At 45.9% G+C, this 14,769-nt stretch overlaps 1 protein-coding gene across 2 annotated transcripts in view; it reads left to right on the forward strand.

Annotated features, from left to right (window-relative positions):
• Nucleotides 1-14,769, forward strand: part of LOC122926986 (alpha-tectorin-like) — a 38,759-nt gene that overhangs the window by 8,862 nt on the left and 15,128 nt on the right. The window contains exon 1 of one of the 2 annotated variants that reach the window (XM_044278520.1): nt 14,410-14,428. The exons of the other annotated variant lie outside the window; for it this stretch is intronic. The gene's annotated coding sequence lies outside the window, so the exon portion shown is untranslated. Of the gene's footprint in view, nt 1-14,409; nt 14,429-14,769 lie in introns of those variants that run through there. 2 annotated transcript variants of the gene reach the window in all.

Genomic DNA, 14,769 nt, shown 5'->3' on the forward strand with positions numbered 1-14,769 from the left:
GTGTTTCGTCATCATCAGAGACGTGCTGAGGTGGTATTCCCATGTCCTCATCATCAGGAAACATAAGTGGTTGTGCGTCAGTGCATTCTATGTCTTCCACCGCTGGGGAAGGGCTAGCTGGATGCCCTTGGGAAACCCTGCCAGCAGAGTCTTCAAACAGCATAAGAGACTGCTGCATAACTTGAGGCTCAGACAGTTTCCCTGATATGCATGGGGGTGATGTGACAGACTGATGGGCTTGGTTTTCAAGTGCCATCTGTGAGCTTTCTGCAGAAGACTGGGTGGGAGATAATGTGAACGTGCTGGATCCACTGTCGGCCACTCAATTGACTAATGCCTGTACCTGCTCAGGCCTTACCATCCTTAGAACGGCATTGGGCCCCACCAAATATCACTGTAAATTATGGCGGCTACTGGGACCTGAGGTAGTTGGTACACTAGGACGTGTGGCTGTGGCAGAACGGCCACGTCCTCTCCCAGCACCAGAGGGTCCACTAACACCACCACGACCATGTCCACGTCCGCGTCCCTTACTAGATGTTTTCCTCATTGCTACCGTTCACCACAATAAGAAAAATATTATTTGGCCCAATGTATTGAATTCAAATTCAGGCCTTTTTTTACAGACACCTAACACTATCTGGCTATCTATTTAGGTACCGTATTACACTAATACAGGCACAGCAGTAACGACAGATTTAGCTGAATATAAATTGTAGGCCTAGTATTTAGGCGCTGGATGACAGGTATAGGTTTACTGACAGAATTAGACTTGGAAATGCACAGTAGCGTGTGTGTGAAGTTATTGAGAATGACCCTATCAGCACCTTGAATCTAATATACCCTTTTAGGGATAGATTTAAAGTAGGCCTGATACAGCAGAAACCACTAATTTAGAGAATTGCTAAGTTGGGAATTGTATTTCAACCCAGAACAAAAACTGTGCTTTGACGGACACTAAATAACTTGACCAGCCACAGCAATAAACACAGATTTAGATGAATATAAATTTGAGGCCTAGTATTTAGGCGCTGGGTGACAGGTATACGTTTACGGACAGAATTAGACTGGGATATGCACAGTAGCGTGTGTGTGAAGTTATTGAGAATGACCCTATCTGCACCTTGAATCTTATATACCTTTTTAATGAATAGATTTAAAGTAGGCCTGATACAGCAGAAACCACTAATTTAGGAAATTGCTAAGTTGGGAATTGTATTTCAACCCTGAACAAAAAGATATCCTTTGCCAGACAGCAGACAGTATTACAATTGGCTGGCCACAGCTGAAACACCAGATTTAGGGTACTGCTATTTTGGCAATTGTATTTCACCCCTCAATAAAATAGCAAGCACAGCCAAGCCCCTGATGTAGGATATAGCCAAAAAATAACCACACTATTGATGGTTAAATTCACTTGGTGACAGCTTGCCCCTGATGTAGGATATAGCCAAAAAATAACCACACTATTGATGGTTAAATGTACTTGGTGGCAGCTTGTGCTGGCGCACCACAAGACACAAAATGGCCGCCGATCACCCCAGAAAAAAGTGACTGAAAAACGCTCTGGGCAGCCTAAAAACAGTGAGCAATTGAATAGCAGCAGTTCAATGATCCACAGCTGTAGATCGATCACTGAATGAAGTCTTTTGGAGGAGTTAATCACTGCCTAATCTCGCCCTAACGTCGCAGCTGCAACCTCTCCCTACACTGATCAGAGCAGAGTGACGTGCGGCGCTACATGACTCCAGCTTAAATAGAGGCTGGGTCACATGGTACTCTGGCCAATCACAGCCATGCCAATAGTAGTCATGGCTGTGACGGCCTCTTGGGGCAAGTAGTATGACGCTTGTTGATTGGCTGCTTTGCAGCCTTTCAAAAAGCGCCAAGAAAGCAACGAACACCGAACCCGGACTTTTATGAAAATGTTCGGGTTCGGGTCCGTGTCACGAACACCCCAAAATTCCAAAATTCCCTAAACATGAGCCATAATAGTCGACATTGTAGATACAATAATATATGACATTACAAGTAGGGATGAGCGAACCCGAACTGTATAGTTCAGGTTCGTACTGAATTTTGGGGTGTTCGTGACACGGACCCGAACCCGAACATTTTCGTAAAAGTCCGGGTTCGGGTTTGGTGTTCGTCGCTTTCTTGGCGCTTTTTGAAAGGCTGCAAAGCAGCCAATCAGCAAGCGTCATACTACTTGCCCCAAGAGGCCGTCACATCCATGCCTACTATTGGCATGGCTGTGATTGGCCAGTGCAGCATGTGACCCAGCTTCTATTTAAGCTGGAGTCACGTAGCGCCGCACGTCACTCTGCTCTGATCAGTGTAGGGAGAGGATGCAGCTGCTGCTGTTAGGGCGAGATTAGGCAGTGATTTACTCTTCAAAAACACTTAATGAAGTGATCGATCTACAGCTGTGAATCATTCAACCTCTGCTATTTAAATGCTCACTGTTTTTAGGCTGCCCAGAGCGTTTTTCTGTCACTTTTTTCTGGGGTGATTGGCGGCCATTTTGTGTCTTGTGGTGCGCCAGCACAAGCTGCCACCAAGTACATTTAACCAATAGTGTTTTTTTTTTTTTTTTGCTATATCCTGCATCAGGGGCTTGGCTGTGCTTACTATTTTATTGAGGGGTGAAATACAATTGCCAAAATAGCAGTACCCTAAATCTGGTGTTTCAGCTGTGGCTACCAATTGTAAAACTGTCTGCTGTCTGGCAAAGGATATATTTTTTTCTGGGTTGAAATACAATTCCTAAATTAGCAATTCCCTAAATCAGTGGTTTCCTGCTGTATCAGGCCAAGTTTAAAACTATCCATAAAAGGGTATATTAGATTGAAGGTGCTGACAGGGTCATCCTCAATAACTTCACACGCTACCGTGCATTTCCAAGTCTAATTCTGTCCGTAAACGTATACCTGTCATCCAGCGCCTAAATACTAGGCCTACAATTTATATCCAGCTAAATCTATTGTTACTGCTGTGCCTGTATTAGTGTAATACGGTACCTAAATAGATAGCCAGATAGTGTTAGGTGCCTGTAAAAAAAGGCCTGAATTTGAATACAATACATTGGGCCAAATAATTTTTTTCTTATTGTTGTGAACGGTAACAATGAGGAAAACATCTAGTAAGGGACGCAGACGCGGACATGGTCGTGGTGGTGTTAGTGGACCCTCTGGTTCTGGGAGAGGACGTGGCCATTCTGCCACAGCCACACGTCCTAGTGTACCAACTACCTCAGGTCCCAGTAGATGCCAGAATTTACAGCGATATTTGGTGGGGCCCAATGCCGTTCTAAGGATGGTAAGGCCTGAGCAGGTACAGGCATTAGTCAATTGGGTGGCAGACAGTGGATCCAGCACGTTAACATTATCTCCCACCCAGTCTTCTGCAGAAAGCGCACAGATGGCGCCTGAAAACCAAGCCCATCAGTCTGTCACATCACCCCCATGCATACCAGGGAAACTGTCTGAGCCTCAAGTTATGCAGCAGTCTCTTATGCTGTTTGAAGACTCCGCTGGCAGGGTTTCCCAAGGGCATCCACCTAGCCCTTCCCCAGCGGTGGAAGACATAGAATGCACTGACGCACAACCACTTATGTTTCCTGATGATGAGGACATGGGAATACCCCCTCAGCACGTCTCTAATGATGAAACACAGGTGCCAACTGCTGCGTCTTTCTGCAGTGTGCAGACTGAACAGGAGGTCAGGGATCAAGACTGGGTGGAAGACGATGCAGGGGACGATGAGGTCCTAGACCCCACATGGAATGAAGGTCATGCCACTGACTTTCAGAGTTCGGAGGAAGAGGCAGTGGTGAGACCGAGCCAACAGCGTAGCAAAAGAGGGAGCAGTGGGCAAAAGCAGAACACCCGCCGTCAAGAGACTCCGCCTGCTACTGACCGCCGCCATCTGGGAACGAGCACCCCAAAGGCAGCTTCAATGAGTTCCCTGGCGTGGCAGTTCTTTAAACAATGTGCTGATGACAAGACCCAAGTGGTTTGCACGCTGTGCCATCAGAGCCTGAAGCGAGGCATTAATGTTCTGAACCTGAGCACAACCTGCATGACCAGGCACCTGCATGCAAAGCATGAACTGCAGTGGAGTAAACACCTTAAAAACAAGGAAGTCACTCAGGCTCCCCCTGCTACCTCTTCTGCTGCTGCCGCCTCGGCCTCTTCTGCTGCTGCCGCCTCGGCCTCTTCCTCCGCCTCTGGAGCAACTTTGGCACCTGCCACCCAGCAAACAGAGGATGTACCACCAACACCACCACCTCCATCACCAAGCATCTCAACCATGTCACACGGCAGCGTTCAGCTCTCCATCTCACAAACATTTGAGAGAAAGCGTAAATTCCCACCTAGCCACCCTCGATCCCTGGCCCTAAATGCCAGCATTTCTAAACTACTGGCCTATGAAATGCTGTCATCCAGGCTGGTGGACACAGACAGCTTCAAACAGCTCATGTCGCTTGCTGTCCCACAGTATGTTGTTCCCAGCCGGCACTACTTCTCCAAGAGAGCCGTGCCTTCCCTGCACAACCAAGTATCCGATAAAATCAAGTGTGCACTGCGCAACGCCATCTGTGGCAAGGTCCACCTAACCACAGATACGTGGACCAGTAAGCACGGCCAGGGACGCTATATCTCCCTAACTGCACACTGGGTAAATGTAGTGGCGGCTGGGCCCCAGGTGGAGAGCTGTTTGGCGCACGTCCTTCCGCCGCCAAGGATCGCAGGGCAACATTCTTTGCCTCCTGTAGCCTCCTCTTTCTACTCGGCTTCTTCCACCTGCTCATCCAGTCAGCCAAACACTTTCACCACCAACTTCAGCATAGCCTGGGGTAAACATCAGCAGGCCATTCTGAAACTCATATGTTTGGGGGACAGGCCCCATACCTCACAAGAATTGTGGCGGGGTATTGAACAACAGACCGATGAGTGGTTGCTGCCGGTGAGCCTCAAGCCCGGCCTGGTGGTGTGCGATAATGGGCGAAATCTCGTTGCAGCTCTGGGACTAGCCGGTTTGACGCACATCCCTTGCCTGGCGCATGTGCTGAATTTGGTGGTGCAGAAGTTCATTCACAACTACCCCGACATGTCAGAGCTGCTGCATAAAGAGCGGGCCGTCTGTGCGCGCTTCCAGCGTTCACATCCTGCCGCTGCTCGCCTGTCTGCGCTACAACGTAACTACGGTCTTCCCGCTCACCGCCTCATATGCGACGTGCCCACCAGGTGGAACTCCACCTTGCACATGCTGGACAGACTGTGCGAGCAGCAGCAGGCCATAGTGGAGTTTCAGCTGCAGCACGCACGGGTCAGTCGCACTGCGGAACAGCACCACTTCACCACCAATGACTGGGCCTCCATGCGAGACCTGTGTGCCCTGTTGCGCTGTTTCGAGTACTCCACCAACATGGCCAGTGGCGATGACGCAGTTATCAGCGTTACAATACCACTTCTATGTCTTCTTGAGAAAACACTTAGGGCGATGATGGAAGAGGAGGTGGCCCAGGAGGAGGAGGAGGAGGAGGAGGAAGAGGGGTCATTTTTAGCACTTTCAGGCCAGTCTCTTCGAAGTGACTCAGAGGGAGGTTTTTTGCAACAGCAGAGGCCAGGTACAAATGTGGCCAGCCAGGGCCCACTACTGGAGGACGAGGAGGAGGAGGTGGAGGAGGATAAGGATGAAGCATGTTCACAGCGGGGTGGCACCCAACACAGCTCGGGCCCATCACTGGTGCGTGGCTGGGGGGAAACGCAGGACGATGACGATACGCCTCCCACAGAGGACAGCTTGTCCTTACCTCTGGGCAGCCTGGCACACATGAGCGACTACATGCTGCAGTGCCTGCGCAACGACAGCAGAGTTGCCCACATTTTGACGCTTGCGGACTACTGGGTTGCCACCCTGCTGGATCCCCGGTACACAATGTGCCCACCTTACTTCCTGCACTGAAGCGTGATAGGAAGATGCGCGAGTACAAGCGCACGTTGGTAGATGCGCTACTGAGAGCATTCCCAAATGTCACAGGGGAACAAGTGGAAGCCCAAGGCGAAGGCAGAGGAGGAGCAAGAGGTCGCCAACGCAGCTGTGTCACGGCCAGCTGCTCTGAGGGCAGGGTTAGCATGGCAGAGATGTGGAAAAGTTTTGTCACCACGCCACAGCTAACTGCACCACCACCTGATACACAACGTGTTAGCAGGAGGCAACATTTCACTAACATGGTGGAACAGTACGTGTGCACACACCCCTCCACGTACTGACTGATGGTTCGGCCCCATTCAACTTCTGGGTCTCTAAATTGTCCACGTGGCCAGAGCTAGCCTTTTATGCCTTGGAGGTGCTGGCCTGCCCAGCGGCCAGCGTTTTGTCTGAACGTGTATTCAGCACGTCAGGGGGCGTCATTACAGACAAACGCAGCCGCCTGTCTACAGCTAACGTTCATAAAAATGAACCAAGCATGGATCCCACAGGATCTGTCCATCCCTTGTGCAGATTAGACATTTATAACTACCTCCCCTTAACCATATATTATTGTACTCCAGGGCACTTTCTCATTCAATCCTTTTTTTATTTTCATTTTACCATTATATTGCGGGGCAACCCAAAGTTGAATGAACCTCTCCTCTCTCTGGGTGCCGGGGCCTAAATATCTGACAATGGCCTGTTCCAGTGTTGGGTGACGTGAAGCCTGATTCTCTGCTATGACATGAAGCCTGATTCTCTGCTATGACTTGAAGCCTGATTCTCTGCTATGACATAAAGCCTGATTCTCTGCTATGGGACCTCTCTCCTCTGTCTGGGTGCCGGGGCCTAAATATCTGACAATGGCCTGTTCCAGTGGTGGGTGACGTGAAGCCTGATTCTCTGCTATGCCATGAAGCCTGATTCTCTGCAATGGGACCACTCTCCTCTGTCTGGGTGCCGGGGTCTAAATATCTGACAATGGCCTGTTCCAGTGGTGGGTGACATGAAGCCTGATTCTCTGCTATGCCATGAAGCCTGATTCTCTGCAATGGGGCCTCTCTCCTCTGTCTGGGTGTAGGGGCCTAAATATCTGACAATGGCCTGTTCCAGTGGTCGGTGACGTGAAGCCTGATTCTCTGCTATGACATGAAGCCTGATTCTCTGCTATGACTTGAAGCCAGATTCTCTGCTATGACATGAAGCCTGATTCTCTGCTATGACATGAAGCCTGATTCTCTGCTATGGGACCTCTCTCCTCTGTCTGGGTGCCGGGGCCTAAAGATCTGACATTGGCCTGTTCCAGTGGTGGGTGACGTGAAGCCTGATTCTCTGCTATGACATGAAGCCTGATTCTCTGCAATGGGACCTCTCTCCTTTGTCTGGGTGCCGGGGCCTAAATATCTGACAGTGGCCTGTTCCAGTGGTGGGTGACATGAAGCCTGATTCTCTGCCATGAGACCTCTCTCCAATTGATATTGGTTAATTTTAATTTATTTTATTTTTATTTTTATTCATTTCCCTATCCACATTTGTTTGCAGGGGATTTACCTACATTTTGCTGCCTTTTGCAGCCCTCTAGCCCTTTCCTGGGCTATTTTACAGCCTTTAGTGCCGAAAAGTTCGGGTCCCCATTGACTTCAATGGGGTTCGGGGCGAAGTTCGGGTCGAGTTCGGATCCCGAACCTGAACATTTCCGGGAAGTTCGGCCGAACTTCTCGAACCCGAACATTCAGGTATTCGCTCAACTCTAATTACAAGTTATAAATATATACAAAAAATTATAATCAATATGGGAGCTCATATAACAATTTGTTGGTAAGGCCGAAGGCAGGGAAGGGGAGAGTGAGGAAGTGGTGACGGGAGAGTGAAGGAATGTGCAAGGGAGTGAGATAAGTGAGTGAAGGGAAGGGGAAGAAAACGAGTGAAGAAAGAAATTGCGATAAATATGAGCAATCATTTACAGAGCAAATCGAAGTGCATGGCACAAAAAAAGTGTCAAGGATAATTAATGATGATACAATCCAATAGGGTTAATTGCTACAAAAAAAAAAGGGGGGGGGGGTTCAAAATATTGTTATGTCCAAGAGCAACTTCAAAAATCAAGCATAAAGGTTTCAAAAGACAAGTGTACAGCAACATCTCCACTGATGTAGTCCACCACTCTGAAGGCGCCACAGGTAATACAAAAAAATAAAAAAACACAACATATTAAAAGCAAGGGGATGAAAGAAACAAAAAAGTAAAAACAAAGGGGACCTAGGATGCGCAGAGGTACCCCAAGAGAACTCAATCAGCATAAACATCTATCTGCTAGAGAAAAGGGGCAAAGGACAAATCCTCATTCAATCCCCTCGGTGTCATGCAATCTAACTCATGGATCCAGCGCACTTCTTTTTGTGCCAGGATCTTTTTCCAATTACCACCTCGTAGTGTAAGGTACACTCTATCGATACCACGAATTCTGAATTGAGTACTATCGCAGTCATGGAAGAGTTTAAAATGTTTGAGGATAGTTTTTAGCAAAGTGATATCTTTTTCATCCTTGGCAGCTTCAATACCCAAAATGCGTTTGGGTGTCCTCCTCTTTAGTTCTCTAGAGGTCAACCCGACATAGATAAGTTGACAAGGGCACATCCCCAGATATATCCCACCAGATGTGTGATAGTATACTGTTTGCTGTTTGTAAACGGGTTAGCAAAGGTGGAGGCCCTATCAATATTGGAGCATGCCACACACTTCCCACATGGGGAACAACCCCATTTGGGACCCTTCGAATTGGGATTCAGCATTGCCCGATGACCTGGATGATAACTATTGACCAACAGGTCTTTCAAATTTTTAGTACGTCTGTACTTGATGGACGGGCGAGTAGGGAGTATTTTCGCCAAAGTGGAATCTAGTTGTAAAATCTCCCAACGTTTTGCTAGGACGTTCCCTCTTTCCACTGTGGATTATAAGAGGTAATAAACCGTACCTTATTGGCTTGATTGCGTTGTTTGCGGTTGTATACCAGTAGTGGATCTCTCTGCGCCTGTTTGGCTATTTGATGACATTGTGCGATCTGCTCATTTTGGTACGGCACAGGTAGCAAATGACAATTCTTTTATCGTCCGCACTTTCCTCCAAAAAGCGCCAGACTGTGGAACACCTACCCCTTCCTTTACTCTGGTCATCCTCCTGACTTGTTGACGTATTGGCAACTGTGTCTTATCATCATCATCCACCTCGTGAAACATTAATTGCCGTTCCCCACCGTCATCTTCTTCTGACTGTGGATGCTCAAGAGTTTGGGAATTAGTGCACAAGATTTCCTCATGTCCCTTTTCAAGCGGGCTTGGCGAGAGACCCAAATTAAGGAATGGCGATGAAGACAGCTCCTCGGAATATCCGAGTGTGGGATCACTTGTTTGCCAAGACCCTCCATGGTGGGTGGAAGGAAGATCAGGGTGAGGATTCTGTTGACCAGACTCTTGGCTACTGAGACTGGACTTGGTGGAAGACAGGGTGGTGCTTAACCGACTGGAAGCATTATCTGCTGCAATCCAACCGACCACCTGGTGGCACTGCTCTGACTTCGAGAGTGGTGTCCTGAGCCGCCCTACAAACTGGGACATGAAGCTAGGTATCGTGGATGAGTGTGTTTCTTGTGCTATGGCAGCCACGGCCTCTGCATGCACCATGAGCAGCACGGCCACTTCCCCATCCCTTACTGCTCGCCTTGCGCATATTAAATGGTATATATGATTGCAAGTATGTCACATGTTACAGTAGCGCAGGTTTTGTAAGTGTATGTGCAAATAAAGTACACACAGATGTCATAGATATTTTTAGGATGCGCACACGTTAAACAGGAGGTATAGCGCAAGTAATGTCGCTGTCACCACCGCCTAATAAAAAATTACACTGAATAAATGTTACCGATAGTTAGGATGGGCAAACGTTACACAGGAGATGTAGCACAGATAATGTCGCTGCCACCAGCAGCAAAAAAATAAGACTGAATGTCACAGATTTTTCGGATATACAAACATTATACAGGAGATGTAGCGCAGGTAATGTAACTGTCCGCAGCCGGCAGCGTCTACAGAAAAAGTATAGTGGATATTTTACAGCTGCGCACACGTCAGATAGGAGATGTAGCGCAGATAATGTTGCTGTCTGCAACGGCCAAATAATTGCAGCTATTTAGCGCAGGTTGCGCTAAAAATATATATTACTGCCAGATACAACTATAGTCTTTAAAAATACTTTTGGGTCTCTAATAAATTTTAGCAATTTAGCGCAGGTTGCGCTAAAAATATATATTGCTGCTGCACACAATAGTCCTTAAAAGGACTTTTGGGTCTATAACAAGTATAAAAGTTAAAATATTCCTATTTTACTCCCCACACTATCTCTCCCTTCTTCTCTCCAGCTCTCCCTGACTAAGACTGAGCCGAACATGTCATAGGGTGCTATATAGCAGCTGATGACGCGTTCCGGTCAGCCAATCACTGCAATGCCAGTAGCCAACATGGCTACGGCATTACAGTGAATGGCAGTACTCACCTGCACGTTTATTGGCTGCGTAGCGGGGAGGAGACTCGAGCACCCTAAGAGTCTATACAATGTTACAATGGAATAGTATTGTCTTATTTAGTAAGCATATTTACACCCTAGGATGTCAGGGACCTGAGGATAGATATGTTCATAATATTTTCTCATTTAATTTATTATTGGTTAATATTTAGCTATATAAAATATAAAACTTTAGTATTGGTTTAGAATATGCAGTTAAGGGTGTAACAAGCTTGCTGACTTTTTCTAATAACAACTGACAGTTATGAGGTATAATAAAGGCTGTAACTGAACATCAGTACAAGGAAGGACTGGCATGTGTAATTTAGGCTACATTCACACTAGCGTTAATATTTTCCGGTTTTGAGATCCGTCATAGGGTCTCAATACCGAAGAAAAATGCTTCCGTTTTGTCCCCATTCATTGTCAATAGGGACAAAACGTAACTGAACAGAACGGAATGTTTGAAAATGAAACATTTCGTTCCGTTTGGTTGCTTTCTCATACCGAAGAGCATACTGCAGCAAGCTTCGGTTTTCTTTCCATCATGGAATGCGGAGCAATACGGATCCGTCATGACACACAATGTAAGTCAATAGGGACGGATCCGTTTTCTCTGACACAGAAAACGGATCCTTCCCACATTGACTTTCAATGGTGTTCACGACGGACCCGTCTTGGGTATGTTAAAGATAATACAACCGAATCCATTCATAACGGATGCAGATGGTTGTATTAGTAACGGAAGCGTTTTTGCTGAGCCCTGTCGGATCCAGCAAAAACGCTAGTTTGAAAGTAGCCTAAATGTATAGATACCCATGAACTTTTAGGTTATGTCTCTGGGGTTCCCATCAGGGAATGAACAGTAATGTATTTCAACCCAATAAAGACCTTAATATTTTTTTTTGCTTTGAGTGGACCACAAAGTTCTATATCTTCTCAAACAAGATTGTCCTCATTAAATCTCATTTTCAAAAAGTTTTCAAATTCCCACGAACTAAATGTTCCCGGATTCATTCCTTTTAACATAAAAGTACTAGAGTCTTATCAAACTTAAAGGAGCCACTTCCTCAATGAGTGAGTCACGGGCGTGCCTATGAAGAAATCCGTCTGGCTTAGAGTAGACTGCACGTAGTAATCTCTCTTAAGTATCTTGGAAACATATTTTGTAACCTTCTATAAATTCTCACCAGGTTTAGAAGAAGAACAAATGGAGTGGTATTAAAGGATAAGCTCATTATTTGGCGGTAACTTTGGCCAAGCTCCAACAAAAATGGGGAAGAGGAACATAAGAAAAGAAAAGCTTTCAAGTTTGTAGACTTTGGGAAATATTTATGGCTTCTTCATAAAGGAAAAATCCACTGGTCATGTCTTAGACCTATGTCAGAAGATCTCCACAACTCGGGGGTCAGGATAGTTAGACTAGTGGACCTTATGAAGAGTAGTAGATGTAGGAGAGAGTGCATGTGACTCCATAGCATAGATGAAAATGTTCCTCTCTACCCCAATGCAGTCATTCATTGTTTTGTCTACTTCCTATAGATTTTAATGTAGCATACATAATTTCCCCTTCTACTACACACCAAGAAAAAATTAAGAATTACATAACCTCCACCGATGAACAAAATTTGAGAAGTTCAGCGAGCATTCTGCAAGATATTTCAGAGGAAAGGTGCCTATTGACAAGGGGGGTTTCCCAACCAGGTAGAGAAACAGCTGGTAAATAGAGGTTCCCTTTAAAAGGTAGTCACTGGCATTCAGCCTACTGATGACAAATTGTAACATTAGAGAGGTTTTCTTTAGGATTTGCTGAGAAAACAGGGTAAGTCTGTGACACTAAGAATTTATTTTTGGTATTAGCCAATCTAAATAATGATTATGAGATTTGAAGTGACAATTATAGAATTGAGTCATGTGGACTGAGATGGATGTTGGCCATCAAGAGAAAGCAGCTACAGTGGTCCCTCAGGTTACAATATTAATTGGTTCCCGGACGACCATTGTATGTTAAAACCATTGCAACTTGAGTAATCGGTTCCTAAGACCCAAAATGTCATCCAAGATAAAAGAAAATTCAGATTTAAGAAAAATAAGCAGATAACTAAGACAGATAAAACAGGTCCTTACATAAAACATCCAGGAATAGCTGCTAAATAGCAAGTTATACAACTATTTTACCAGACAAGTGGCCTTGAGTGGTTGGATCCAAGTCTGAGGCATTGTATGTTGAGTCTAGTTTCAACTTACGATGGGTCAGAAAAGACCATTGTATGTTGTATCCTGAGGCCATTGTATCTTGAGTGTTTACTGTAATATATGGAAGTCTGGAAATTCATAGACATGTATTAAAGGAGTTGTACGGACCTCAGTTTAACTGGAAACCAAACCATAGCTGTGAAGAGGTGCCTGCCCACACATTTCCCCTGCCCAGGTAATACAATGACAGACCAGGTGTGGTAGGTAAGGAGTAAACATGGATCCATGCCCACCTTGTCCTCTTCATGTCCATCTTGGCATTGGCTATGGGTAGGGTCACAGCCAAAGGGTAGGGCTTAGACAAAGGGACTGTGGATTATATTGCTGGATTTCTATTGAAGATAGTAGAGTGGGACAAGGCTCCTGTTAGTGCTGATTGCATCCAAGCCAAATTGCTAAGTACATGCAGGACGTTGAAAACACCACTGCCACTGCTATAAATAGGACCATCGGCACTGCATGGTAGTTAGCTAGCAAGTGGAGGTTAATGACTTCTGAAAACTGCCACATCACCCTAAGTACCTATGTAGATGTTAGACCGAGACAACTAAATCAGAGGGGACAATCAAGCTGGGGCAGTAAATCCCAGAGTTTCCTAGCCTTTGTATAAGAAAGTTGGAAAATAGCCTTGTGCTGGTTACTATATTTTGCGATACCTGTTGCTATGGGTTACTGTTTGACCCTGTTGAGGCAGCAATACCACCTAGTTAAACTGTAAAGTGACTCTTGGTAGAACATGCCTACATTGTTATGTTATGTTAATCCATGCTATTATATCTTCTACCACTTGCATGTTGATATGCCAGGTTGTCATGAAATATGATTTTACATGTACCTGCAAGGGAATGGTAAATGTATGTGCATTACCATGGGTGAGCAGCCTTGTAAACATTGAAATCATGGCGAGAATGTATAATGATGACTAGAGATGAGCAAATTTTTTGCAGCTATTTCCTGGCTGCAGAGAGCCTGTATAGGGGTGTAGAACGCTGTGCCTTGCAGTAACACGCATAGGGAGTCTGCTGTGGTAGTGAAACAATACTGTGAGTCCTTATGACAAACACATGACAGGCGTCGCTCTTAGAATCACTGCACACTTCTATTTGTGCAGTCACGGGGCCAAAACTGACCAAATAACTCATATATGAACTCAGCCTTACAGGTCGATGTTAGCGCCAAGAAGAAGCACACGCCTTTTACACCGTCATCAGCTGATTCCACATAGATGTCTACAAAACCTGTTCTATTAAATGCTTATACAAGTAGAGCTCCCCCGAACAGAGTGGAGCAGCAGATGTATATTTGTTTGTCAGATGTATATTTGCAGCCACATCAGCAACGTGCACCTGCGCATTGGGATGTGCTGACCCCCCTTTTTTGTGTTTCTAGTATTATGTATAGGAGTTGTGGCTGACTCCTATGGTCGTGCACTCCCTCCTGCCCCTCCCCTGCCTCGCAGGCTGATTTTAATTAGACTGAGTACATAGTTTGCTCAGCATGCATGCTGGTACTTGTAGCCCCTGGATTCAATGAAGGCCATTTTGGCTCCACATAGACATAAACCAAGGGGGCACAGCATGCATGTGGGACCTGCACTTTCTGGATTCATGGTCGCTGTTATGGCACCCAACAGGTGAGCTTTAGTGTTAGGACCCTTCTTATAGAGGTCGCCTTGGCGTTCGGCAGACGGGCTCAAATGATTTTGTACAAAATGTATTTGCTAAGCATCTCTAAGTTATTAGCATAGCATTCGCAATGTAATATACCTTTGTACTCTACTTTTGGTTTGTAGAGTGCTGCTGCACCATGTGTTTGTCAGATGTATATTTGCAGCCACATCAGCAACGTGCACCTGCGCATTGGGATGTGCTGACCCCCTTTTTTTTTGTGTTTCTTTTTTTTTGTGTGTTTTTTATTTTTTTTGTGTTTCTAGCACAGAGTGGCAAGGTGACATAGTGTGGAGATGGCAGGAGC

Source organism: Bufo gargarizans, chromosome 2 (assembly GCF_014858855.1).
Source record: "Bufo gargarizans isolate SCDJY-AF-19 chromosome 2, ASM1485885v1, whole genome shotgun sequence".
NCBI classification, from domain to species: domain Eukaryota; kingdom Metazoa; phylum Chordata; class Amphibia; order Anura; family Bufonidae; genus Bufo; species Bufo gargarizans.